Source organism: Ambystoma mexicanum, chromosome 2q (assembly GCF_040938575.1).
Source record: "Ambystoma mexicanum isolate Mex_15411 chromosome 2q, UKY_AmexF1_1, whole genome shotgun sequence".
NCBI lineage: Eukaryota > Metazoa > Chordata > Amphibia > Caudata > Ambystomatidae > Ambystoma > Ambystoma mexicanum.
The window spans coordinates 362,980,393-363,007,744 of record NC_090924.1 but is presented as its reverse complement, the minus strand read 5'-3'; the positions used below and the strand labels follow the sequence as shown (position 1 = coordinate 363,007,744).

Below are 27,352 nucleotides of genomic sequence, written 5' to 3'. Positions count from 1 at the left end.
GGAAATGTAAAACACTTTTAAAAAAGCATACATCTGAGTATTGTTACATTAAAGAGAACACCATGTAAATACTATCATTTTCAAATCCCAATGTGTAGATTACCAACAGTCAAGACAAAAATCAAACCAAAATTCACATGACAATTTCTTCAATAGACTACATATCACAATCTTTTGTGTACTGTGGAAACAAAAAAATCACATTTTAAAACGTCACACGCTCATTTTTTCTAAGCAATTAATATTAACTGGCTCTGCCCAAGCTCCAGCAATGGCCTTCTTTCTATACATGCACGTTTCAGTCCTGTTCCTTTTTGATTGATGGACCTTCTTCGGAATTCTTTTTCTTTCTTTTCACTCTGGGTCTAAAGACGTAATGAATAGGAGTTATTAACTTGGAGCAACTAAATTATTCTGTCTCAATATGCTCACTTAGTTTAGAAACGCTTTAACTTAATTACCTCTACACTTCTGGATAATCTACAACTCAAAACATCTTTTTGTAGTGTTTTAGGTTCACTTATTAACAGTCCTCCACTACAGTTAACCTATGAAAGTTATTCCTTCGAGTTACAACATTGCAAATGTAGTGCAGTGGGACCTATGTATATGATCTAACCTTTTATCTTTTGAGATTTTCTAATTCTGCTCGTTTGTTCAGGTTACATTTCTAAGACCGGACTGATTACTGTTTCTCTATTAGGAAGTCATAAACTCCCATTCTCATGGACTGAAGAATTAATGAAAATCTAGATCTCAGTATGTCTATTCACTGGTGATTTAATTCCAAGTTGCTTGATGAAAAAGCACTCATTTTTTCATATTTACTTTAGATACCAGAGTAATGAAGAAGGCTGTGTTCCTTTTCATGTTAATGCTGAAAAAGGGAACGGTATGCTTGGAGACATTTTATTTTTGTGCATCCTGTAATTACGTTTCACCGTCCACTGTGTCGCGTACATTATTACATCGCGATGTTAGGCATCGGAGCATAACCGTAAGAACATAATTTAACTTAAATGAGTTTGAATGGCTGGAAACTAAATATCCTCCTACTGCATAAAGTGTAGTGTTTGTTTTTTAAACATAATGGCTGAGAGAACATTGAATGTATAAAAACAGACTTTTTTGTCCCACAAATTCTTATTAAAATAAAAATACCAATGGTGCTTCAGAAACTTAGATTAAATGCAAATTGATGTTGTATTGATCTTACATATGTGACATGTTTTCATTAAGACCATTAATATGACTGAGTGAGAAAAAAGGATCTGTTCTTGTCCTGTCCATTTTTGCTGCATCTCCCTAGTCTGATTTTCTTCTACTTTTTGCAATATGGTCCATTAAAAATTATCAAATGATAAGATCTAGGCAGGACATAATGTCATAATTTATGGGATGCAGCAATCTGTGCGATGGATCTTTTAGTTACAGTATAGCACCATTTACTGGGAACTCTGTGTAGTCCTTAAATCTACGGTCATCCCAACCACTACATTTTGTGTTCGGGGTGACAGTATATAAAAGGAAACATACAGTGCTGATCGGTCCAGTGCCCGTCTGGCCGCAGCCAACGGGAGACACCAAAAGTAAAACTGCAGCAAACGCGCTGTGCGGAAAAGGCCGGTGCTGGAAGAGGGAGGAACATGTGAATCTGTTATACATGTACATGCTATGCATCGTCTACCATCTAGTGGTTGGCACAGTATAATACTTTGTATTAGAAGCTGTATGGGGCACAAATCAGAAGTATGATCTCTGCTTTTGAAATGCAGGGCTGTACCTAGGGATTGTTAGTCTGTACTGTCACTGAGGGCACTGCACTCATTGGGGCCCCGACAGGCACCGTCTGCCAAGTGTATCCTAACTATCACAATGCTTGCAGCGGGGCTGTGCTGCTTCCAGGTGCTAGGCTCTCTTCTGCCTATCCCTGAGAAGGCCTCGCTGTCACCTACCCAACCCCTTAGGAGGCCCAGTGAGAAAACTCCCCCCCCCCCCCCCACCCCCCTGCTCAGCAAACACTTCAAAGCAGGGCCCACTGAGTCCTCTCGAATATTTTACTACTTAACACTGCTTTTTGCTATAGCAGAGCATATTAATTGGGAGCCTATTCGTAAATGATGTTTTTGAGTAACCATAGTTTAGGACAAGAACGGAAGTTTAAACATCTAGGGGGATGAGAACTGCAATGGGGAAATTTGTATTCTGCATGCAAACTAGTTAGCTAGTAGGGTTAAGGCATATAAGTACGGTATTTAAACTGTATGCACTGTTTCCTGGTTATAGGTCAAAGTATCGAATCAAAAGGACCGAATGACAAAAGGGTTTAATCAAAAGGACCGAAAACAAAAGGGTCGAATTTTTTTATTTAAAAAAAAAAAAAACGAATTCTCAAACCCCCTTTTTTGTGGTCAAAACCACTTTTTTCCCTATACGGAAACCAAAAAAAAATATATATATATATATAATTTCTGGGGCTTGTGGAATCTGCTTAGATCACATGCTGTGCATAGGCCGACATCTAGTGGAAGCTGCGGAGTATTAGTTTGTTTTTCGAAACTCGAAAATGGGCGTCGACACAGGGCGTGCCAGTAATACTATCCCTAGTGTGATGTCCACTGTACCCAAGATCCCTCACGCGTCTAGGATCCTCAGATTGTTTTTTTCCGCCATACTGGTCGGAAGCATTTTGCGGAGTCCCCTGGCCTTAGCCATACTTTTGCTAAAAATTTAAAAGATTAATCTATTGACATCCTTCCCCTGCCCGCTGCCTCAAGGTGCGTATGGAGGGTACCCCTTTTCAATTCTGCCCCAAGTGCAATCGCAAATACCCTTGGGTCGACAGGCACGCCACGTGCAATCTCTGCTTGCTGAGGGATCACCCCGAAGCGAACTACAGAGCGTGTAGTAGGTTTAAACCTAAGACACTTAAGGACCGTTCGACGAAGCGTTAGTCCCACCACGCCAGGCAGGCGGCCATGGCAGCGGAGGGCGCCTTCAGCGATGGCAGCGACGCCGTACTTTCGGACGGCGAGGGCATTACGGCGTCGGAAGGTCGTCCGGCAGGGTGGCTATGGGGAAGACCCCCGGCGACACAAGCGCTTCACATACTACACACACTAAACACACTAAGTCCAACCGAGACTCCACAACGTCGGGCTCTCGTAAAGAGGCACAAACAGAACGGTCCGATTCGGTGTCCTCTGGGCGCTCTCGATCAAGATCGCCGCATGACTCCAGGCAATCATCCACTCTTGCCAAGAGTGCCTCGCTCCCTAGGCTAACAGAAGTTCGATCGTCGGAAGACGAAGACTAATTCCACCCCCAGGCCGCGCTTCAGGAGTCGGAGCCCGCAGTTAAAGCCAGCGAGGCCCCACGCTCAAAGGATAGAGACACCACCCCCGATCCTCGACGCCAGGCGTCGAAAAACTCCGGAGCCACTAAAGGACAGGGAAAACATTTTTCAACGCACGGGGAGGGGGAAAAACAGCAGAAGAAACTACCTGTACATTCTTCCACACCTCAAACACTCCACTCCCCCTAAACAGACAGACAAAACCAGGTCTGCTGATGGGTCTACAACCAGCAAAGCTACTCAAGTTAAATCCCATAGACTTGCTGAGAGAGTCATTCCCAGTTCCAAAAAATGGTCCAGTGAAGACATATAGGGTCATGTCAAGAATGTCTTCTTTGGCTGATTTTTATGATAAAAATCCAGAACATTTCCTCTCGTATGATCCACAAGGGGCCACACCCTCAGGCTCTACTGATCCTATCCCCCCCCCGAGTAAAAAGCCCCGGTTTGAAACTCCGATGAGGTCAGAACCCTTCGAGGTACAGCCTTACGCAAGACCATACTCACGGTATCAAAGAGAGGCTTCCTTTGGTGAGGACCAAGAATTTGGTATGATAGAAGAGCAAACCGGGACGGGCTACTATGGGGATGAGGACCAGGAAGAAGAAGACGACCCTGAAACATACAGAGTAGATTCCCCGGTAGAGAACGAAGCCCCGGTTACCGACTCCCCGGTCGATGACAACCCCTCCTAAATGAGGTTCTTGCTCGCGCAGCAGAACATTTCCACATTGACACCCACGGTGTCCAGGAGGAAAGGGACTTCGCAGAAGAGTTAGTGGGAGAAAGGAGGCCTGTTGCCCAGACATCCCTATCCTTAAGTCCATTCAGCGGAGAATAGATCCGTCCCTGGTGAACCCGAACCTCACCAGAGTAGTCAATCCCAGGGTTGAAAAACTTTTCATCGCGGCCCAGTCTGACCCTCTCTATATAAGAGGACATCTGAAGCCAGACTCCCTAGTTGTCACCAACACTCGTAAGAGGGCTGAAACACCCTTGTCATCGTCCGAAGCTCTTCCCGACAAGGAGAGCAAAAAACAATACGGTTTCAGCAGGAAAGTAGCCTCAACGTCTGCCTATCAAGCAAGGATTGCTAACTCCACCACCCTGTTGGCCAGCTACAACTGCCATCAGTGGGAAGAAGTCGCGGCACTCATAGCCTCTGCTCCTGAACCTTTAAAGGGCCAGTTAGCTCGGATTTCCGCAGAGGGTAGAGCCGTGTCTGGTTGCATTTTGAAAGCAACCTTCGACGCCGCGGACAACGCAGGCAGATTGATAGCGGAGGGCACTGTTATCAAAAGACATGCGTGGTTAACCCAGGCATCATTGTTGGACAAACCGGTGGAAACTGATCTGTTTGGTAAGGCGGTCGAAGACTCACTGAAAAATGCCAAGGACGAATATGAAACACTCAAGTCCCTTGGCCAGTTAAACAATAAACTCCCTAACCAGAGAGGGAATAGTAATTTTCGTCGCCCACGCGGCCAAAATTCCCAGAGAGGATCTAACTATTCCCAGGGGCAGGGTACACAGTGGAACAACAACCAACAGTCTACCCAGGGTTACGGCAGGGGTAATAGGAGAGGTCGGGGTAAAGGCAGAGGCAGCCCCAGCAAAGGAGGCGGCACGCCTCCTCCAAAGCAGTGACGCTCAGTTCAGGGTCCCTTCTCACGCAACCCCAGTAGGGGGACGCATTTCCAACTTCACCCAGGCTTGGGAAGGGATCACATCAGACAGATGGGTGCTGTCAACAGTATCCACAGGATATTGTATAGAGCTACTGCAGCTTCCCCGGAACCATCCTCCACGACAAAGAGTACACTCCTTAGAACATCAGAAGATTCTCCTCAAGGAGATCGCCATTCTGCTAGGAAAGGACGCGATAGAACTCGTCCCGGGACACCAGGTAAACAAGGGTATTTATTCAACTTACTTCCTTGTGCCAAAGAAAGATTTGACAATGCGCCCAGTATTGGACTTACGGCCTGCCAACAAGTATGTCAATCCCCAAAAGTTTCGTATGACCACGCTACAAGAGGTAATCCCCCCTCCTAAAAAAGGGGATTACATGGCAACCTTGGATATGAAAGATGCTTATTTTCATATTTCCATGTTCCCAGCGCACAGAAAGTACTTGCGCTTCAAGGTGGACAGTCGACACTACCAATTCAAGCTACTGCCCTTCGGGATAGCTTCAGCACCAAGGGTATTCACCAAGGTACTGGCGGTGGCGGCTGCACACCTACGCAGGGAGACAATCCCAGTGTACCCTTATCTGGACGACTGGCTCATATCGGGGGAAACCCCAGGAATTTGCAGGACAAACATTCAAAGGACTATCGACCTCCTCCACGAGTTAGGCTTCTCAATCAACGAGAAAAAGTCAAGCCTGGTGCCAAGCACCTCAAAACAATTCCTAGGAGCAATCCTAGATACCCAGGAGGGGTTGACCTTTCCTTCAGAAGAAAGAATTCGGAATATACTACTGCAAATTCCGCATTATCAGTCCGGTCAACAAATAACGGTACGCAAAGCAATGCGTTTACTGGGCATGATGGCGTCATGTATTTACCTGGTCCCCCACGCGCGCCTGCGTCCCATGCAGGAATGGTTGGCGAAACAGTGGTCTCAGGCAAGTGGTCAGTGGGACGATCTAGTGGTCGTTTCGCCAACACTGGTACAAAGCCTTCACTGGTGGACAAGAGAGAATCTCGCACAGGGGAAACCCTTTTACGATCCCAAAGTACAGGCAGTAGTCACTACAGATGCATGTCTGACTGGGTGGGGAGCTCACCATCTCCACCACACAGCTCAGGGTCTCTGGTCTCACTCAGTGGCCAAGAACCACATCAACCTGCTAGAGCTTCTGGCAGTATTCGGAGCGCTTCAGGCGTTCGAGCCCCACCTACTAAACCTGTCAGTGCAAATCCAGACGGACAGCACAACAGCCATGTTCTACCTGAACAAGCAAGGAGGGACTCGCTCGCCAAATCTGTCCAAACTTGCCCAGAAAATCTGGATGTGGGCACTCAGACGGAACATCTTCCTGTCATCACAACATGTTCCAGGGGAGCTCAATTCCCTAGCGGATGCTCTGAGCAGAGACTCCCTCCCAGAGGAACACGAATGGGTTCTACACAGAGAGGTCGTAGAAGATATCTTCTCTCAGTGGGGTTTCCCCACTATAGACTTATTCGCCACAAGCGCAAACAGACCATGCCCAGGATTCGCATCCAGGTTCCCCCAACCAGACTCCCAGGGGAACGCCCTGTGGATGAACTGATCAGGGATGTTTGCGTACGCTTTTCCACCAACTCCTCATCAGGAAAGTGGTGAACAAGATGAACAGGGAATCGATGATGCTCGTCCTAGTTGCTCCCATGTGGGCAAGACAACCGTGGTTCCCACACCTACACAGGATGGCGGTGTGCGAGCCCATCAAACTTCCAGCCTGGTACAACCTACTGTCCCAGCACCAAGGTCAAACAGTGCACCAGCAACCCAACTCAATGAACCTGGCAGCATGGCTCCTGAGGTCATAGAGTTTGGACATCTCAATTTGCCACAGAGGTGTATGGACATCCTAAAGGAATCTAGGACACCAAACACAAGGCACTGTTACTTTGACAAGTGGAAGAGGTTTGTTATCTGGTGCCAAAGTAGACAAATCAACCCGGTTGATTGTACTCCTTCCACTATTGTTACATACATGCTCCACTAGCTAGATGCAACATTGGTTTTTAACCCACTGAAAGTACACCTGGCAGCCCTGTCGGCTTAAACCACTTCCCATAGCAAGGTTTCGTGGTGGAAAGTACCAGTAGTTAAAGCCTTCATGGAAGGAGTAAAGAGACTTCACCCTCCTATTTCAAACCCACCAGGGTGGGACCTTAATGTGGTGCTAGCCAAGCTCATGGGGCCCCCTTTCGAACCCATGCATAAAAGCAGTCTCAAACACCTGACTTATAAAACGGCCTTCTTAGTAGCTATTACTTCTATAAGAAGGGTCAGTGAAATTCAGGCTCTGTCAGTGCAGGATCCCTTCTTTACTGTCCATAAAGACAAACTGGTTTTACGCACACCCTAGGTTCTCGCCTAAATTTATATCAAAATTCCATGTAAACCAGTCCATCGAGCTTCCGGCTTTCTTCCAGGACCCGCAAAGCTCGGCTGACGTGAAACTACACACCCTAGATGTGCGTAGGGCGGTCCTCTACTACGTAAATAAAACCAGACCGCTAAGAAAAACAGATCAACTGTTTGTCTCCGTAGCTACAGGCAGAGAGGGGGATCGCGTCTCTAAAGGTGCCATCTCCAAGTGGATTATTAACTGTATCCAGCTGTGTTACTCACTCTCTGAAAGAACTCTGCCTTTCACGCCAAGAGCCCACTCTACTAGAGGCATTGGGGCCACTCTGGCTTTCATTGCAAATGTACCCCTTGACACCCTTTGCAAAGCAGCTACTTGGAGCTCTATTCACACTTTTACTCAGCATTACTGCATTGACACCCATTCCAAGGCAGATACACAAGTGGGACAAGCGGTTCTAAGACACTTATTTGCTCATGACCCTTCTCACATCCCACCTCCTTCAGGTACTGCTCGCTAATCTATGCACAGCATGTGATCTAAGCAGATTCCACAAGCCTCAGAAGGGATACATTACTCACCGTAATCGTATTTCTGATGCTTATATCTGCTTAGATTCACATGCAACCCACCCTTCCTCCCCTCTGAGAGAAGGCGCATGATTGCTTGTAGTCTTACCTTTCTGTCCATCTGCTTGGATTATCTGTACTCGCGCTACTCCTCATGCTACCTCATGTCAGAAAAAATACAATCTGAGGATCCTAGACGCGTGAGGGATCTTGGGTACAGTGGACGTCACACTAGGGATAGTATTACTGGCACGCCCTGTGTCGACGCCCATTTTCGAGTTTCGAAAAACAAACTAGTACTCCGCATCTTCCACTAGATGTCAGCCTATGCACAGCATGTGAATCTTAGCAGATACAAGCATCAGAAATACGATTACGGTGAGTAATGTATTATATATATATTATATATTTGACCCTTTGGTTTTGGTTTTAGGATCCTTTTGGATTCGAACCTTTGACCGGACACCCTGTTTCTTAAAATGTCTTTGACTTTCACCGGTTTAATATTTTGTGTTCTGTCATAGTGAAAAGTCGTCTTGTTAGCAGTGCTAATATACTGCATAAGATTAACAAAAGATGTTCCTTTGAAAAAATAATTTTTGGCCCATCTAAAAGTGAGATGGTTAGACATCTGGCTTGAGCTGCTGCTGGTAATTTGAGTCATCAAAAAGGCAGAAGCAAGCATGCAGACCGTTTCCATGTTGGATTTAAAGGCCGTTGCCTGGGTTATCAAATTACTAATAATGTCAACATTTTTCTCAAGAGTTAACGTTAGGAATATTCTGAGCAGAAACCTTCAGAAAGATGTTAATCACAAGAATCCATAATCCACTGTCTCACTATTCCTGTACATTTTGTTATTTGTTGAAAAATAAGTCTGCTGAGTTGTTTTTGTTGCTGTTTTATTTTGCCAGCAAAGGCTGTAGCAGAAATGCTGATTACTCCGCCATACACTGCTATGGCTATTGTTTCGCGTTTGGAGTGATTTAAGTGTTATATAGCAGGTGTCAGAACTTTCATCAGAATATACTGGTGGTTTCTTAAGCTAAAGTAGTAATTGTACACCATCAAAATATTTAATTTTTGTGTTGGTAATTCTATTATTGCTTGATACAGTTTGACATGGTAGTGGGTAATGCATTCTCTAGTCAAGAACTCTAAAAATATACTCGGTAAATGCAATAGTTGAACTAGGCAGACGTACTGTCTAACTCAAACCTCAAATTTCTTTGGCAACAAAATCACTTCAAAATGGATTGTATGTTTCATTTGACTTGCTTCATAATCTCTTGGTGCCAGTGTGTTTCTTAACTGCCACAGGTTACGCTCTGTGACCAAAATCGTACATTCTGAGCTCTTATGTTCTTGTAGAGGTAGCAGTGTGCACTGGTAAGTGAAAGGGGTCACTGTTATGGCATCTTGGTTACTCTTTGCTTCAGGAAGATGCCATCAGATCTTACCTGACATTGTGTCCTTCACATAAAGTTGGAATAATAGTCTAGTGGTTCAGTACACCTGCTACATAAATATATGTAGAACAACCTGCACAAATTGCTTGGAGAGTAACTCAGTTGTTTATCCTTCTGAGTTTAATAAAAACAAGTACATTTTAATTGGTTTAAAGGAACAGCTCATGTTTATGAATCAAATGTTAACCCAACAAAGCATTGTTTTTCAGTTTTCTTTTTTACAGTTCATACTAGAATTGAGTAACATCATTGTTTTGTTGGAGTAACATTTGATTCATTGCTGATAATTAGGCACCCTAATTGACCATTCTTAAATATTTGTAATGGATAAACACTTGTTATTGATAACATTAAAGTAAAATGTGTAGCCCTAATATGGGCTGGTCACTGAGCAAGAAACCAATGCAACATAACATTTACATGCACCCAGTGTTTAAATCTGAGACGTCAAAATAAATGACTTATTTTGTGTGTGATAGGCATTATCCAATATAGTTAAAGTGAAAACAAGAGGAAACTTGATGACTAAAACCTAACAGCCTAAGGGAAATTTTATATCTCTTCTCAATACCTTGATAACTGCAATATTTGTCAGCAGGTTATTTTTCAATTGAAAAATTCGATCACGTGGCATTCTATTTATCCAAATCTATATTGTCTTTCAAGCCAATTGAGCACCTGGAGACTGCCCCAAGGTGGTAGCGGCGTGTGGTATAAATCAAAATGTGTTGCACACTAAAAGTTTTAAATTATCTCCTGTTAAGATGGATTTCCAAAATCAGCCTTGAAGGGGCGGAATTTGGGAGGACACCCTAGTATGGTGAACAGGGAAGATCGAGCTTGGCCAAACCAATCTAGGTAAGGTAGCAGAGCTGCAAGTGGAAGTCTCAGGAAGGGTGAGAGTGGTCCAGGGCTACAATGTCCCCACAGAGCAAAACCAGTAATTCCAGTTAGACCATGAAGTAAAGCAATATACAGTAGTGTAGTATCCCTTTTTAAAATGCACACTAAGCAAGAAAATCCTTTAGTCCCATATTGTCACACCAACACTAATGAAACCTAGATATGTTCGCACTTGGGAGAAACAGAATAGCAATTCATGATTCAATGGCAAGATAACAGGTAAGGGCAGGGCAATGGACAGGCAAGTTCTTGTGCATTAGGAATAAAAACACTTAAGGATCATAGAACACCGTCTCCAGCTCTTATAAAGTCAGACCATGAGCTGGTTTAGAGCATTGTGCCCAAAGATCACTAGTTCCAATGTACCTACGTCATAGGTAGGTTTATGAAGCGATTGGCGATGGCAGTGGTTGTTCATTAATATGAATCAAAAAGGTTAATTTCAGGAAATTAAACACTCTCAATCCATTCCTTAAGAAAATCCTAGAAAAATATCTTTGGCCAGACATCCACCAACCAAAGTTGTGAAACAGTGATTTAAGGACATGACTTTATGCCCATGTAACCCTATGGGGATAGAAACAGGTAGGTTAACGTCTAAAGAGACCACTGCTGGTGTTTGCGGAACATGTTAGGGGCACAATTGTCTGTGCTTGGTCATGCCAGGGAATGACCAGGGGCTGCCGGTGCAGGGGTCACTTTCGGATACAGGATTTAGTTTGTTGGTCGCAGTGCTTAAGAATCGGTTCCAGACCGCTTCCAGTAAAACACCCAAAATAGTATTAAGTATTCTGTTGGACAGACCACCTCAACACCACCAGAGATCAAAGGATTGTTGCAATGGGAGTCACTGCAGTGAGGTGGTGACAGGTGATCTATCTTCCTTGGATGAACAAAGGAGTGGGCACAGCACAGTTTGCATACATGCAAGAAGGCTGAAAATGCGGGGGGGGGCGCTAGTGAGCCCGGCAAAGATGGCCGCAAGCCCGTGAAGCTCTCCAGCACCATATACATTTGGATCGCCATCCGGACGTCTCCATGAGAAGAGCTGTGGCCACGCAGCGTGTGAAGGTATTTTGGCCCTGGGCCCCCTGTGGACTTGGTTTCGGGCCGATTTGGGGCAGTGATTGCCGTCGGCTGCTGTGGCGGAGTGACGGCCCAGGTCCGAGCGGGAGAAGTGTGGGGGAGGTGCTGCCCGGCTGGAGCTTGGTGGAGTGCGTGCTCTGGCCTCGTCTGGGCCGAACGAACTGGCAGAGGAAAGTGGTGCCAGTTTCAAAAGATGCCGGGTGCTGGGAGTGCCTGCCCGAGTCTTGGGAGAGAGCGGCCAGGACTGGTGGATGGTGGTGGGACCTGCCTGGAGAAGTCAAAGACTGTCGGAGGGGGTGGCCGTTGTGCGCCCTTGGGCCCGGTGGAGTACGGAGATCAGGTGCTTCCCCCGCAGCACGTCCGTGACCGCGCAGGTGCTCCCTGGGCTGTCCTGTCTCTGGGGATAAGGAGCTGCCAGCCGTGGAGGTGTGTGAGGCCGCCAGGGAGGAGTCCTGGGGAGAGCTGTGGACGCGACCAGTGGTGCTCGGTGCGTGGCCTGGGACCCCGGCGGAGGGAGAGTCGACGCCTCGCATGTTGATTGCCCGAGGCTGGAGCTGCGTGGAGAGGATACTGGGTAGCGAGAAATCTGCTGCTTGCCTTCATCCCTTGAACATAATGTAGTGGAGTGCACCAGCCGTCATACTGACGCCCCTGCGGTTTGCATGGATTTGTGACTCTGAGGCTGGATTTGGGCTGGCGCCATGGGATGTGGATGATCTCTGCAGCACTGTAATTTGGATCTGTATGCTGCGTTTGTACCCGGATTGGGGGGGGGGCCTCCTGTGACAAGGATAGGCACTAAACAGCATTTGGGGTTCATATTTGCCCTGTCCTCTGGGGGAATCCGTGTGAATCCTGGCCTGGTCCTCCGGACGAATACCGGGGTCTACGGCACTCGGGAAGTTTGGTTGTATGTGGACCGACTATAGGTGGAGTGGGCTTCTGTCTAGACATCCTGCCCCTGAGGACACGGTGAGGCCTAGGTGGGGGCCCCTTGCGAACTGGTAGACGGCTGTGTTTTCATAGGAGCCAGCGGGGAAGATACTCGGCATGGCCGTGAGGTGACCTGGGTGAGTGGCGGCAGTTGGAGGGGAGTCTGGTGTCCTGGACCTCCACATGCTGGGGATTGCCTTGGTGACCTACCAGCCCATGTATAATGTCCAAGTCCAGCAAGGGGGGCAAGCAGCAGTTGAAACTGCACTTTGGCCACTCCAGCCAAAAACAGCGGATCGATGGATACTGCGGAGGGGGCTGAGTCGGACCCCGTGATGGCGTTTCCAGATATAAAGGATATGTTTACGCAGCTGCAGTCCGGGATACAATCCTTAGACGGAAAACTGGACACGCTCACCTGCAAAGTAGACCACATGCAGGTCTGTCTGGATAAACATGGGGAGAGGCTAGACGAGGCGGAGGGGCGGACATCCGGAGTGGAGGATGCGGCTGCCTCAGTCTCGGGAGACATGTCCGTGATCAAAAAGGTGCTGAAGGAGCTCAAGGATAAGCGGGAGGACCTTGAAGCGAGATCCCGCAGAAACTATGTAAGGATTATTGGTTTGTTCGAGTCGGTGGGCCAGGGGAGCTTGGAGTCCCTGGTGGAGGACATCCTGCGTGTGGCACTGGGGACTGAAGGTTTCTCCCTGCTGTGCATAGTAGAAAGGGCTCAGAGGATACCGAGTGCAAAGAGGCCAGTTCCGGGGGCCCCTCCGCGTCCATTGATTGCCCGGCTACTGAATTACCGGGATAGAGATGTGGCTCTCCGAAAGTCAAGGGAGAAGGGTACAGTATCCTGTAAGGGCGAAGTGATTAAGTTTTTCCCGGACTTTTCTGATAAGGTGTAAGTGGTTAGGAAAACTTTCTTGGATGTGAAAAGGAGGCTGCGGGACAAGAATATAATGTACGCTATGCTGTATCCGGCCAAGCTGCACGTGGTGCATGGGGAAAAAGTTTTTTCAAACCCCGGAGGAAGCCGCCTCCTTTCTCGATAGGCTGCCGGATTCCCCCAAGATGAGGAAGGAAAACCAGTGACCCTGTGTAATGGGCGATTAATGCGTTGGTTGCGGGTAGCCACGCAACATTGGGAGCTTGAACCTGCTAGGAGACGAGGCTCTTGATTTGGTGCTGGGAGGGGGGTCAGGCTCGTAGTCGCCCTCTGAGCGAAAGCGACTTGTGCTCATGTTGGGGGGGGGGGGGGTATTACAAGTGCTGGAAGGTTGGGGTATCCAGCGGGGAGCGGTGGGGTGGTTTTGGGAGTGTTGCCTTTGGGAGATGGGAGGGGGTGGGGGGGTGGATATGTGAGGAGGGTCCACCAACAAGTGGGGGGTGGGGACGGGGGGGGGGCTGTTTGGTACTGACAGTGTGGGTCTGGGGGGGTGTCATGTGGAGGTGGGTTGGTATGTCAAAATGTTCCCTGATGGCAATACTGAACTGTAAGACATGGTATGTCAGGGGCCTTAATGACCAACCTAAAGCCTGCAAGGTTTTACAATATCTGAGGCGACACTGAGTGGAGGTGGCCCTCCTCCAGGAGACTCATTTGTCCCCTGCCACTGAGTCTAAATTTGGTAGGAGCTGGGGGTGTCACAGGTATTTTTCCTCCTTCCTCTTACTCGAGGGGTGTTTGCATCTTGGTACACAGCTCGGTTGGCTTTAGACTAACGGCGGTGGTGAAAGATCAGGAGGGCAGGGGCCTAGTGGTACAGGGGATTATCCGAGGGAAGCCCTATACGCTGGTGTGTTACTATGGACCCAACACGGATACTATAGATTTGTTAGAGTGGTTGGAAAGACGGTTGGGTGAGCGCTCTGACAGGGAAATTATCTGGGTGGGGGATTTTAATTCCATTTTAGGCCCTACTCTGGATCAGGCAGGCACTACTGCGTGCTCAAGTAGCAAATGTTCCACTAAGATACGAGGCATGCTTATTGTGTGGGGTCTTGAGGACATATGGAGGGTATGGAATCCGGAGGTGAACCACTTTAAGCACTACTCTGCGCAGCATGGCTCTGCTGCTAGGCTGGATTATATTCTGGTGTCCCAGACGATCATGGGCCGGGCTGAAGGGGTAGACATCCTGGCACAGACTTTCGGATCATGCTCCAGTCCTTCTGTCTTTTCGGGTGGGGGAACAGGGGAAGTCTAGACCTTTGTGGCGGTTCAAAAGTGATGCGCTCTTGGATGGAGTTTTCAGGGAAGAGTTAGGTAGGGCTATCGATGGATATTTCAAGATGAATGAAGGGTCTGTGGCATCACCCGGTACATTATGGGAAGGTTTTAAATATGTGATAAGGGGAGTGCTTGGCGAAAGAGTTGGGAATATTGAAGATTTGTAGGGACTTAACAGCTGTTGAGGGTGAGTTGCGTATCTTACAGTGGGAGGGGCCCAATCCATCCAAGGCCCAACAGGGTAACATCATGCGGAAGCTACAGGAATTCCATGCTCTAGCCCAGCGGGAGTTGAAATATTTGTGGGATAAGGCGGCCCCTTGTAAGTATGGGGAAGGTCAAGCCCCGGGTCGATCGCTTGCTAGGGCCACCCAGATTCGTGGCCGAGAAAACAGGGTTGTGGTAATTACAGATGACCAGGGTATAGACCACTTCGACGATGAGGGGATAACTCGGGAGTTCCAGGAATTTTATAGTCATTTGTATGCGTCCTAGTTGCAGTCCGCTCAGGCCACTATCGAGGCATATTTGGATCAGGTAGGTCTGTACTGGTGTTCTGAGGAGCAAAGGGAGTGGTTGAATAGGCCAGTATCTTTAGAGGAGGTGGTGGGGGCCATTAAATAATTGCCGTGTGGGGGCTTGTCCCCAGGCCGGACGGCTTTACTGCTGAATTTTATAAATGCTTTGCTGATAAACTGGCTCCGTACTTATTGCGGGTATATCAGGAGGCGGTGTCGGAGGGCAGACTGCCAGACTCTTAGAGAGGCCGTGGTGGTGGTGGTGTTATTAAAACCAGGGAAGCCTGGTAGCGACTGTTCTTCTTACCGCCCGATTTCGCTTATCCATTTAGATAAGATCTTGGCAAAAATTATAGCGACCCGGTTGCTGTCTTTGATGTCGATACTAGTGAGAGCTGATCAGGTGGGTTTTATACCCGGTCGGTCAACCTCGTTCGGGCTGCGGAGGACATTTGTTTTGATGTCTGCGCTCCCGAAGGACAATCCGGTGGTGGCGGTGTTGTTGGACGCCGCCAAGGCTTTTGATTCTGTTGAATGGCCCTTTTTGTTTACAGTTTTGCGTAGGATGGGTTTGGGTGGTTTTTTTTTTCCCTTGGTGTCCTTGAAACTAATCCAGTAGCCAGGGTGAGGGTGAATGGGCTCACCACGGGGTTGATACCACTTGAGCGGGGGACTCGCCAGGGTTGTCCACTATCTCCTCTGTTGTTTGCCCTGGCGATTGAACCGTGGGCTGAGAGGGTAAGGGATCAGCATTTGCATCGGGGAGTCCAGTTGCACACGCATAAGGTGGTGATTTCGCTGTACGCGGACGATATGGTCCTATTTGTTCGTCATCCAGAGATCAACCTGGTCCCCATTATGGTAGATGTGCAGCAGTTTGGTGAAATTTCAGGGCTTAAGGTGAACACTAACAAGTCAGTCATATTCCCGTTGACTGGTGGGCCGAGTCAATTTCAGGACGCCTGGGGGTTTCAGTGGGATCTGACCAGTACCCGCTATTTGGGGGGTCACTGTGGCTAGGGAGGAGGAGGAGGTGGTGGTGTTTTGTAGGAATTATGGCGAGTCTCTTGTTGGCTAAATCGGCGATGATGAGATGGGACTCTCTTCCGATTAACCTGTTCGGCAGGATCGCTCTTGTTAAAAGGACCATTTTGCCCAAGCTATTATGTTTCTTAATGTGCCGATTAGGGTACCCCAGAGGTATTTTCGGGATCTCCGCTCGCTGGTGTCAAAATTTATCTGGGCCGGTAAGAAGGCCGTGTTTCTTGGTTTAAGCTCGCAGCACCTGTTCGGGAGGGGTGATACTAGCATTAACTGATCTGGAATTGTATTACCTGGTAGCACAGGCTAGTTTTCTGGTATTGGTATGGCATTGCAGCGGAACGTCGCCATGTGGAGATAGAGGTCAATTGTGTCACCAGCGCTGCTCCGGTCGCTTATTCCGACTGCTCCGGCACGCTCGCGGTTGCAGAGGAACCTGGTGGAGTTAACGTGCAGACCCTGGTCCTTCCTGGAGCATATATCTATGGGCAGGCTTCTTTATTCACCTGAGCTGTCATTTATATTTATCCCTGGAGTTCCCTTGACCAGCGAGGCCAGGTACATGGCGATGGTGAAGAGGCTGGGTGTAACTAAATGTGGGGATCAGTTCCCGAACGGACTGTTTATTACGCTTGATCAGTTGAGAGAGAAGGGGGCCCTTTCGTGGTTAGATTTTTTTTGTATTATAGGTTGAGGGTATCGCTACAGCGGCTGTTCCCCCTCCTTCCCTGAGTCTCCCCCAGTAGCTATAATGCTTGATAAAGTGGTTAGGGGGGGGGGGTATTGGGCGACGCGTTCTCTCGGGTTTATATGCAATGGCCTTGAGGAATAGATTGGGAGCTGGGACATCGTCCCGGGAACTGTGGGAGAGGACGTTAAGCAAGGAAATACAGGTGGCCACTTGGGATTATTGCTGTGAAATGATACGGAAAGGGGCTATAAATACAAATTTCAAACTGATCCATTTCAAATTTCTGCACCAATGTTATTACACCCCAGCTCAGTTGAAGGAATATTTTCCCCAGAGCTTGGGGGCTTGCATTAGGTGTGGGAGTGAGGGCGCGGGGTTCCTTCATGTGGCCTAGGAATACGGGGATCTTGAATATTTTTGGAAGCAGGTGTGTATTTGTGATTGGGCATATTGTGGGGCAGTTGATTCTGCCAGATCCTGTAATGGCTCTACTGGGTTATACCAAGCAGATGCCTAAGGCGACCAGGAAGCTGATGGGCCTTCTTTTGATCCTGGCTAAACGCTGAGTGGCCATGGGCTGGAGTAAAAAGCAGAGTCCGACAATTGCCCAATGGTCTGCTGATATTTTATACTGTAACGATATGGAAACTAAGTGGAGTGCAATGAAAGGACCGAGTTGGGGGGACAGGCAGATGTGGAATGCCTACACGATATACCTTCTTCAACAATCCACGGACCGGGGTTTGGACCCTATATCACCATAGGACGATTTGCCCAGCCAGCCTGGTGGGGAGGTATCCGGTTGTTTGCAGGCGAGTGCGCCTTGGGTGGCCCGGGGTAAGCGGGTGTAGGTTATGGGTCTGTGGTTCCAGAGGAGACTGGGCAGAGACGGTACCGGACTCTGTACCCTACGGTGGATCTATCTCGCACATTGTCTTATTTGCCTCTGAGGAGTGATCTGTTTAGAGGGGACCTTGCACCTTTACGTCAGTACCGGTGGGGCGGTGGGGGATTTTGGGGGGTTATTTTCACTGTTTGTATTGCTTGTAAAATCTTAATAAAGAAAGTTAAAAAAAAAGGCAGAAAATGCAGGAGCAGGCGCCTTGTTTCACAAGTTGAAGTAACCAAAACGACATTATATTAAAAGATATTAGGATGCAAATTATCCTAACTGCACTTCACTGTAAGGTGATGTGTGCAATTGCGGCATTTTGTGTTGGCTTCGCTGCTTGATCCGCCACCCTGCACTCCGGTGGATGCACACACCCCATCCACTGCGCCTTACCATAGGAACACTCTCCACTATGTGCTTGCCCATTGGCCCGGCAAATGTGCTCCATTACCCACAGGCCCCGCCCACCCCAGTGACGCACATGTAAGCAAGCATTCGCTTTCCCGGCTGCTTGCCACACAATTTGTGTCTTCCTTCAAGAGCCGGCTGCAGAGGATATTCATTAAGAGCTCTCTCAGGTATGTGCCCGCTAACGCCCCACTGCACATCCTGCTGAAGTATGAATCATTCAGTACGCCATGACGGCACTGACTACTATTCGTTTACATCCCTGTGGTGCAGGCATTGTTTCCACACTGACCACATTGCCTTCTTACATCAGACGTCTTTTCCTGGACATCTATGAATCCAGCTAGGTGTATTCGATGGTCTCTGTAAATTCTCACTAGGTGGTGGCACTCACTTTCTCTCACGGTGGCTTATACCCTGGCTGCCACTATGCTCCCATGTTCTCCCCTCCCAACCCACGGGTTCCGGTGTCTATGCAAAAGCCACACAAAATGATGGCCATGCTCTTCACTGCTGCAGAGTATAAATTCTTATTACAGCATTGATCAGCTTCACAACTAGACTATGAGCAGATTTTGGCTGCACTACAACTTAACATTGCAACACAAGGTATACTGATGCCCCTCCTGCAATGTTAGTTGTGTTTCCTCATAGGATTTCAAGCAGCCTGCCGTTGCTGCCCGATTCAGAGGCCAGCAGAAACATCACAACATAACCAGATACCCCTGAGATTAATAGGGGGCACAGTGAAAACTAACACCCTATAGCTATGTTGGGCTTTGTGTTTTTAAGAAGATTCGATCTTATTTTTTTTGTTTTTTTCTTGTTTTGACAACCACAGCATGCAGAGAAAAGGAGCCATTAGGGTGATTAAACATACAGAAAAAATTCTGATGACCCCAGTTACCACATGCTAGTTGATGCAACCTGGTTTCACCCTACGAGATCTAATCACACTCTCGTAGACACCTTCACTTCCGGTGGTTGCCCTTTTTTAGGCTGTTTGTTCTAACATTGAGTGTGTTTTATTCACAATTAACTGTACATTTTGTATAGGGTCCGGGACTGTTTCTTGACCTATCCCTCTTAGATAGGCGTTGCACCATCTGCCGTCTATGGAAAGGCACCCCCGTTATCGTGTTTCCCTTTTTGATTACCCCAAAGTTGCCACAATCACTTGTTTTGACTTTCATCCGCAAAATATATTTTTCTTTCTCCCAAGGAACCGTTCTTTTGTGTGCCAGTACTGTTTTTTTACGGTTAGGGAAGGCAGTAGTACTTACAGCTTTTTTCATCCCCCTAAACCCTCTTTTCGAGGGGATTGGGTCCTCCGACGTATTCCATATCTATGACATGTAATCACCACAGCTGTGCTGCTTCGGAAACTTTTTCGGCGTCTGCGTCGATGACGTCGATGCGCCGTCGTCGAGGACCTCGTCCGACGTCATCCGATGTGATAAGTAGGACGCACGACGCCCATAGCCTCAGTTCTGTTTTTTCCACGAACGTGTTGCTTCGTGTTTCTCGGTTCTAAGCCTCCACTCTTTGGAGTTCTGTTCTTTCTGGTTCTTCGAACCTGTTCGTTTGTGAATTTCCTTCGGCGATGTCTTCCACTTCGTCTTCAACCCCGCGTCCGGGCTTGAAGAAGTGCGGGGAGTGTGGGTCCAAGATGTCGGTGACTGACTCGCACGACGCCTGCCTCTGGTGCCTCGGGGAGGCCCACGACACGGATGACTGTATCGACTGCCAGTCGCTCAAGTCCAAAGCCTTACGCGAACGTAAGAAGAAGTTGTCGGTAGGTTGGGTGTCCAAGCCCCGGAAGTCGAAGTCGGCGGGGCTTTCGACGGATGATTCGAGGGGTGACTCTCCGCGTCATCGTCGGAAGTCTCGTCGGTCTTCTTCTAGAAGTGGGTCTCGCCACTCCTCAGCCTCTTCGAGGCATTCTCGGAAGCGCCGTCACCGGTCGCCTTCCAGGTCCTCTTCCGAGGATTCTGCACGGCACGTCGGTTACCCCACCAGCCGTGCGACGCCGGAGGAATGGGCTTCCTTCGGGAAGAAAATGTTGGCGATTCTTGAGTCGCAGGGTACTCAGCCGTCCGCGCCCCCGAGTGGGGTCGGCCGTGTGAGGTCGAGAGACGCCGCTCGCAAGAGTGGTCGGCACGAGTCACGGGAGCGGTCCCGTTCGGACAAGGAGGCTCGTTCTCGCCGTACCCGTTCCAGGTCCCGGTCCTCGACACGTTCGAGACCGTGTGCTCCTGTGAAGTCTTCGAGGAAGACATCGACGTCTGAGGCGTCGAGGGCGTCGACAGGCTTTCTCGAGGCTCCGGCTTCGAGGACGTCGTCGAAGCCGTCGACGATCAGGTCGTCGAGGGACACGCTCGGGGCTCCGGCTTCGAGGGCTGTGTCGACGCCGCCGATACTGGAGGCGCTGCATCTGACGTCGACGCCGATCCTCTCGGCGCCGTTGCCGGTTTTCTCGGCGTCGGCGCCGATTCGCTCGACGCCTTTCGTGTCGGAGGTGCCCCGTGTCACGGGTGTACCCCCTAGGAAGGCTCTGGTTAAGAGCAAGCACTCTCGGGTGCCTTTTCGCCACCTGGAATATATTTCGGAGGCGGATGAGGATTCTGATGGCCTGGTTCCTAGTCAGGTGCCAGATGAAATTGTCTCGGGCCATAGTCAGTTTGACGATTTGAGGCAGTCACTGCATGATGCCAGTGGACTGGACACCTCTCCGGAGGTGGAATTTTGTAGGCCTGAGCCTGGCTCCCATGCCGATTCCTCGTACCGGCGCCTTCTGGCTAGGGTGTCTGAGTATCTGGGATGGTCTGCTCCCCCAGGGGAGTTTGTGCAGGATGATCTGACGGACATCCTTGATGTTGGTCCCCCAACTGACCCGGTACTGCCGTTCCATATGGCTTTACAGAGAAGGGTGGCGGCGGCTTGGACTGCTCCGGAGAGTCTCCCGGCGGTGGGCAGATCCTTGTCGCGTAAATACAGTCCAGCCAGTAGCGACCCCTGCTACTTGACCAGGCACCCCACTCCCGAAAATTTGGTGGTGCAGGCGGCCACGGCCCCGGCAAAGCAGGCGTCGTACCCTACCATCCCTCCTGATAGGGACGACAAACGTTTTGATGGCTGGGCGAAGAAAGTGTTTTCTTCTGGTGGTATGGCGCTTCAGGCGGCCAACTCCATTTGTGCCTTGTCACGTTTCATGCACACTCTGTGGAACTGTGTTGCGTTAGCGGCTGAACATATTCCCGAAGGGGATGAACGGGATGGTTTCCTTGCTATGGTCCAGGATGGTAAGGATGCCATGTGTGAGTCCGTTCAGTCGGGTCTGGACTTGGCTGAATGCGTCAGTAGGTCCATGGCGGCGAGCACCGTGATACGCAGGTTTGCGTGGTTGCGGAAGTCGGGGTTTGCTCCTGATGTGCAGTCCCGGCTCCTCAACATGCCCTTTGGTGGTGAACACCTTTTTGGCAGCAAGGCTGACGAGAGCCTTGAGAGGTTGCAGACCTCAAAAGCTGCAGCGAAGTCGTTGGGCGCTGCAGTTCGCCAACCTCCGCCTTTTCGTCCTAGGGGACAGCAGTGGAGGGGTGGTTCCTTTCGCTATTACTCATCCTTCAGTAAAGCGAGAGGAGCTGGCAGTCAAAGAGGCCAACGCAGGGGTACCAGAGGTGGACGACAGGGTACCCGTGGTGCCAAGGCCGCTCGGGCAGTTGCCTCGTTGCCCTCAGGTAACGCCGCAGCCGCTCCCACTCAGTCGTGAGGCCATGTCCCATGGTTCGCCGGTTGGGGGAAGGCTGGCGCAGCATCTTGTAGAGTGGCAAGCCATTACTTCAGATGTGTGGGTTCTGGAGATCATAACCCACGGCTACTGTCTTCCTTTTCGGCACAGGCCTCGCGACAATCCACCGGGGAACCTCTCTTTGCAGAGTCCGGATTCGCTCCTTGCGCAGGAAATTCAAGCCCTGCTGGAGAAAGGCGCCATAGAACTGGTGCCTGTAGCGGAGAGGAACAAGGGATGGTATTCCCCTTATTTTTTGGTTTCGAAGAAAGACGGGGGATTGAGACCCATCATGGACTTGCGCGGTTTGAACAAACTCCTCAGGAAGGACAAGTTCAAGATGGTTACTCTCTCTCAAGTCCTCCAGGCCCTTCAGCTTCAGGACTGGTTGGTGTCACTCGACCTCAAGGATGCTTACTTCCATGTGCCGATCCATCCCAAGCACAAGAAGTACCTGAGGTTCGCGGTTGGCGACTCGCACTTTCAGTTTCGGGTCCTGCCGTTCGGATTGACCTCCGCCCCGAGGGTTTTCACCAAGCTCATGGTGGTGGTGGCAGCGCATCTCAGGCAAGGGGGGGATTCACGTCTACCCCTACCTGGACGATTGGTTGATCAGGGGGAGCTCTCCCGAGCAAGTCCTGGATCATCTATCGATCACCTGTCGCTCCCTTCACAGGCTGGGCTTCTCCCTCAATTTAAAGAAGTCCCATTTGACGCCAACACAGCGGCTCCAGTACATCGGAGCAGTGCTCGACACTTCCCTGGGGCAGTGTTTTCCTCCCCAGGTGAGGGCTCTTCACATTCAGCAGATGGTGCACAAGTTTCAGCATGCCCAGACGCTCCCAGCGTTCGAGTTCTTGAGGTTGCTCGGCCTCATGGCATCCTGCATTCTTCTGGTGCCAGAGGCTCGCCTGCGGATGAGATCTTTGCAGTGGGCACTCAAGACGCAATGGTCGCAGTCCTCCGGCAGGATGTCGGACTCGATTCAGGTGCCGTCCTCGGTCGCCCGGGACCTTCTGTGGTGGGCCGTCGAAGGCAACTTGATGAAGGGGGCTCCATTTTGGCTTCCCTGGCCGGAGGTGACGATCGTGACGGATGCATCCCTCACGGGATGGGGAGCTCATGCCAACGGGCTGACAGTCAGCGGTCGTTGGTCTCCGTCGGAGTCCAGACTCCATATCAATCTGTTGGAGCTGAGGGCCGTCAGGCTAGCCCTGAAGGCTTTTCTGCCGTCTGTGCGAGGGAAGAATGTCCTGATCCTGACGGACAACACAGTGGCCATGCACTACCTCAACAAAAAGGGGGGGGGGGGGGCAGGGTCACTTCCTCTGTGCAGAGAGGCGATGCAGCTCGAGTTCTGGGCCATCCAGCAGGAAGTTTCGATCTCGGCAGTTCATCTGGCCGGAGCCGAAAACGTGACGGCGGACGCTCTGAGCAGGCAGAGCGCGATCTCTCACGAGTGGGAGTTGGCTCGGGAGATTCTCCTGGAGATCTTCGCCCTTTGGGGGACCCCTCAAGTGGATCTCTTCGCCTCCAGTGTCAACCGGAAGTGCGAAAGGTTTTGCTCGCGGGAATTTCCTCCAGAAGGAGCCTTAGGAGACGCGTTTGTGGTGGAGTGGTCATTCCCGCTGCTGTACGCGTTTCCTCCAGTCCCCGTCATCCCGCAAGTGCTGCGGAGGTTACGGAAGTTCGGTTCCCGGATGATCCTCATTGCCCCGGCGTGGGCTCGGAGGACGTGGTACCCGGACCTTCTCGACTTATCCATCTGCCCTCCACGTCGTCTTCCCTACCGAGACGATCTGCTCTCACGGGAGGGGGGTCAGGTTCTCAATCTAGAGGTCAGATCCCTCAACCTTCACGCTTGGCTTCTGAAAGGTTGAGGTATAAGGATTGGGACCTCCCTGAGGACGTGATGGAGGTGTTGCTTTCGGCCCGAAGGCCGGCAACAAAGTCTCTGTACCGTTGCCGTTGGCGTAAGTTCTGCGACTGGTGCAGAGTTCAGAATGTGGATCCTTTTGCATGTGACATCCCCATGTTTCTGTCCTTTTTACTTTCTTTGGCCCACAGGGGCTTGCAAGTGGGTACCGTTAAGGGTTACCTGGCGGCGCTGTCCATCTTTAAGCGCTCGTCTGAAGAGTGTTCTTACTTTAAAATCCCTTTGATTTCACAGTTCCTGAAAGGGCTCACTAATGTGTTCCCTCCGTCACCTTTCCTGGTGCCCGGTTGGGATTTAAACCTGGTTCTTAAGTTTCTTATGGGTGCTCCGTTTGAGCCTTTACATTCTTGCCCTTTGAGGCTGTTAACTCTGAAAACTGTGTTTTTAGTTGCGGTTACTTCCGCTCGCAGAGTGAGCGAGTTACAGGCACTTTCAGTTAAGCCTCCCTTCACTGTATTTCACAAGGACAGGGTTGTCCTTAGAGTTCGTCCTTCTTTCCTTCCGAAGGTAGTGACGGAATTTCATTTGGCCCAGAAGGTTGTTCTTCCGGCATTCTATCCTCCTCCGCATCCTGGTAAGGAAGAGGAGAGGCTCCATAGGCTTGATCCTAGGAGAGCTTTAAGCTTTTATGTTTCACGCATGTCCCGGGTCAGAGTGGATGATCAACTCTTTATTGGTTACGCTGGAAAGCGTTTGGGGCAAGCTGTGACGAAACAGACTGTCTCGCTGGATTATTTTGGCCATCTCGGAGTGCTACCGTTTGGCGGGTAAGGACCCACCGGCTGGCTTGCGGGCCCATTCTACCAGGGGTATGGCTGCGTCTACTGCCCTGCAGAGGGGTGTTCCGATTCGCAACATCTGTGATGCAGCCACCTGGGCTTCAGTACATACATTTGTACGTCACTATTCCCTTGATTCCATCCGAGCACAGGATCTGGCCTTTGGCAAGGCGGTCCTTTGCTCTGCTATTTGATTGGCTATTCTACGTTTTGTTTCTAAATTCTTTCCCTCCTCCTTGCTTTGGTACTGCTTTGGGAGTCTCTCATAGATATGGAATACGTCGGAGGACCCAATCCCCTCGAAGAACAAGTTACTTTCTTACCTGGTAACGTTCTTTCGATGGGATGGTCCGACGACGTATTCCATATCGCTCCCGCCCGGCCTTCCCCGCTGCAAAATTTCTTTTGCGATTGCAGCTTATGTTCCGCAAGGCTTTGTGTCTGACTGGCAGTTGACTTATGTCACACGTTCTGGGGGAAAAAACTACAACTGAGGCTATGGGCGTCGTGCGTCCTACTTATCACATCGGATGACGTCGGACGTCGGAGGAGGTCCTCGACGACGGCGCATCGACGCAGGACGCAGACGCCGAAAAAGTTTCCGAAGCAGCACAGCTGTGGTGATTACATGTCATAGATATGGAATACGTCGTCGGACCATCCCATCGAAAGAACGTTACCAGGTAAGAAAGTAACTTGTTCGTTTCTTGCAATTGTAACAATACAACACATTCCTGGAGAGACATGGGGCTTCATTACAAGTTTGGTGGATACCACCAAATGGTGATGCCATTAATTGGAATTACCAGAAGATTGCAGGTGTCAGTAAGGGATTAATCCCCATTCTATGGAGTTCGATCGGACTCCAGGGTGGGATTACCGGAAATGGGTTATATCAGCTGTTTTTTTTGCTGGTGGGGTGCCTGGCTTATCTATAGCTCTTGGCTGGAGGTAAATTGGGCCACCCCACCGGCAAACTTGTAGTATGTTGGTCCGAAAACCTGCCGGTAAACTGAATTACCAGCACGTTAATTCCAGACCAACATACTTGTAATGCGGCCCAAAGTCTCAGTACTGATAGTCTTGGGGAGACTAATCAGTTTGCTCATAGGAATGAGCAACCGGCAAGGCTACTATGGCAGACGTCTTTACCTGCCTCCAAAAAGTCAGGATGCCGATAAAAACAAGCACAATGAAAGGGTGTGCCATAGAGGTCTGTGGGAGGAAAATGGCAAAAAAGATGATCTTTCCTAACATCTCCCTTATTTTTATAGATGCTTATTCAACACACCAATACGTGTTTTGTGTGTGCAGCATTTCACATTTTCCTCACGCAATGTGACATTTCTGCTTAAGAAGCCTTCCTTCTTCAAACAATAAAAAAAGGTTACCTTTTTCACACATTTGTTTAGGCCCTCGCTGTATTGCATTTTAAAACAGAAATTGGGGAGTGTCCCAAATACAGCAGTGGAGTGGGACTGCATCTAGCCAATAACGATAGGGTCCAAATTGCTGGTGATTTGATTGTAAATATTTTTTAGGAAGATTTCCATATTGTGTGTATCCTGACGATATCACTTAAACAACAAATTAGTGGCTGTGTCAGACCCTGAAAGCAATCGAGATAGTCTCATGATAAAAAAGCAACATTTATTTCTGTGAGAATTGTGTTTCTAGGGTCAAGATTTAATACGTGTCATTTTAATAAAGATTTTTCAAAACTTAATAATGACCAAATTGAATAGACATCTGGGATACGTTTCAGCAAATAAGCCACACGTCTGGCAATTGACTCCAAAAGTTGCCTTCCTCAGAAACTGGACCCGCGGTAATCGGGGCAGAACGTCTGGGAGACAGGCCAGGGATGACCTCACCAGTGCAGTATCATCACAAAGTGGTGCGACGAGGAAACAACCTCTGCTGTGCTTTTCCCAGAAAAGATAGGTCCGTGCAATGCCGGATTGGCCGAAAAAATTTCACTGGTAAAAGTGCTGTGGGATGAGTCTAGAGACTCTTGATTTCATAGTGTCAATCCGTATTGGCAAACCTTGATTTATATTGAAATGTCCAAATTGTTGTGGATTAATGCTCTCTAATCAGTGTTAGAAGCTTTCGAGTGCAGGAGATAAGGGGAGACAGCGGGCGGCTAGCCTCATGTCTCCGGAAATGCTTTTACAACAATGTCGTTTTTGCAAATTAATGTTGCAAGGTGCTGCAAGATGGCCGAGTCAATCCGGCAGAGACGTTTGTCTTTCTGCTACAATACTGCTGTTTATGCTGAACATATTTCTCTAAAGATTTCTGTATTTGCCCAAGTTGTTTATTATGATCTATATTGTTTTTGAAGGCCAAACCTGGGAGTGTGGAAAGGGCAAGTGGGTTATGATGATTTACCAGGTCCAGTGTTGTGTGCAGATAATTTGTGTTTACCCGTTACGGAATAGTTCGTGGATGAAATTACAGTAGCTAACTTGACCATTACGATCAAACAACCCAAAGTAAATGCCTCCCCAAGCATACCCTACAAATACACGCCCCGCCACCCCTTAGTTAACTTTTGGCAGCACACCTCGTTGTGTTGCTGACTCCCCGCGACACTGGCTCCCTTCAATAGGTGCTCAGGATCTGAAGGCGCAGAGGCCTTTCCTTTAAAAAAAAATAA

At 49.2% G+C, this 27,352-nt stretch overlaps 1 protein-coding gene across 1 annotated transcript in view; it reads left to right on the top strand.

The window, feature by feature from the left end:
• The window catches only part of UBFD1 (ubiquitin family domain containing 1), a 391,487-nt gene that overhangs the window by 351,662 nt on the left and 12,473 nt on the right, over nucleotides 1-27,352 (top strand). The gene's annotated exons all lie outside the window — the stretch shown is intronic.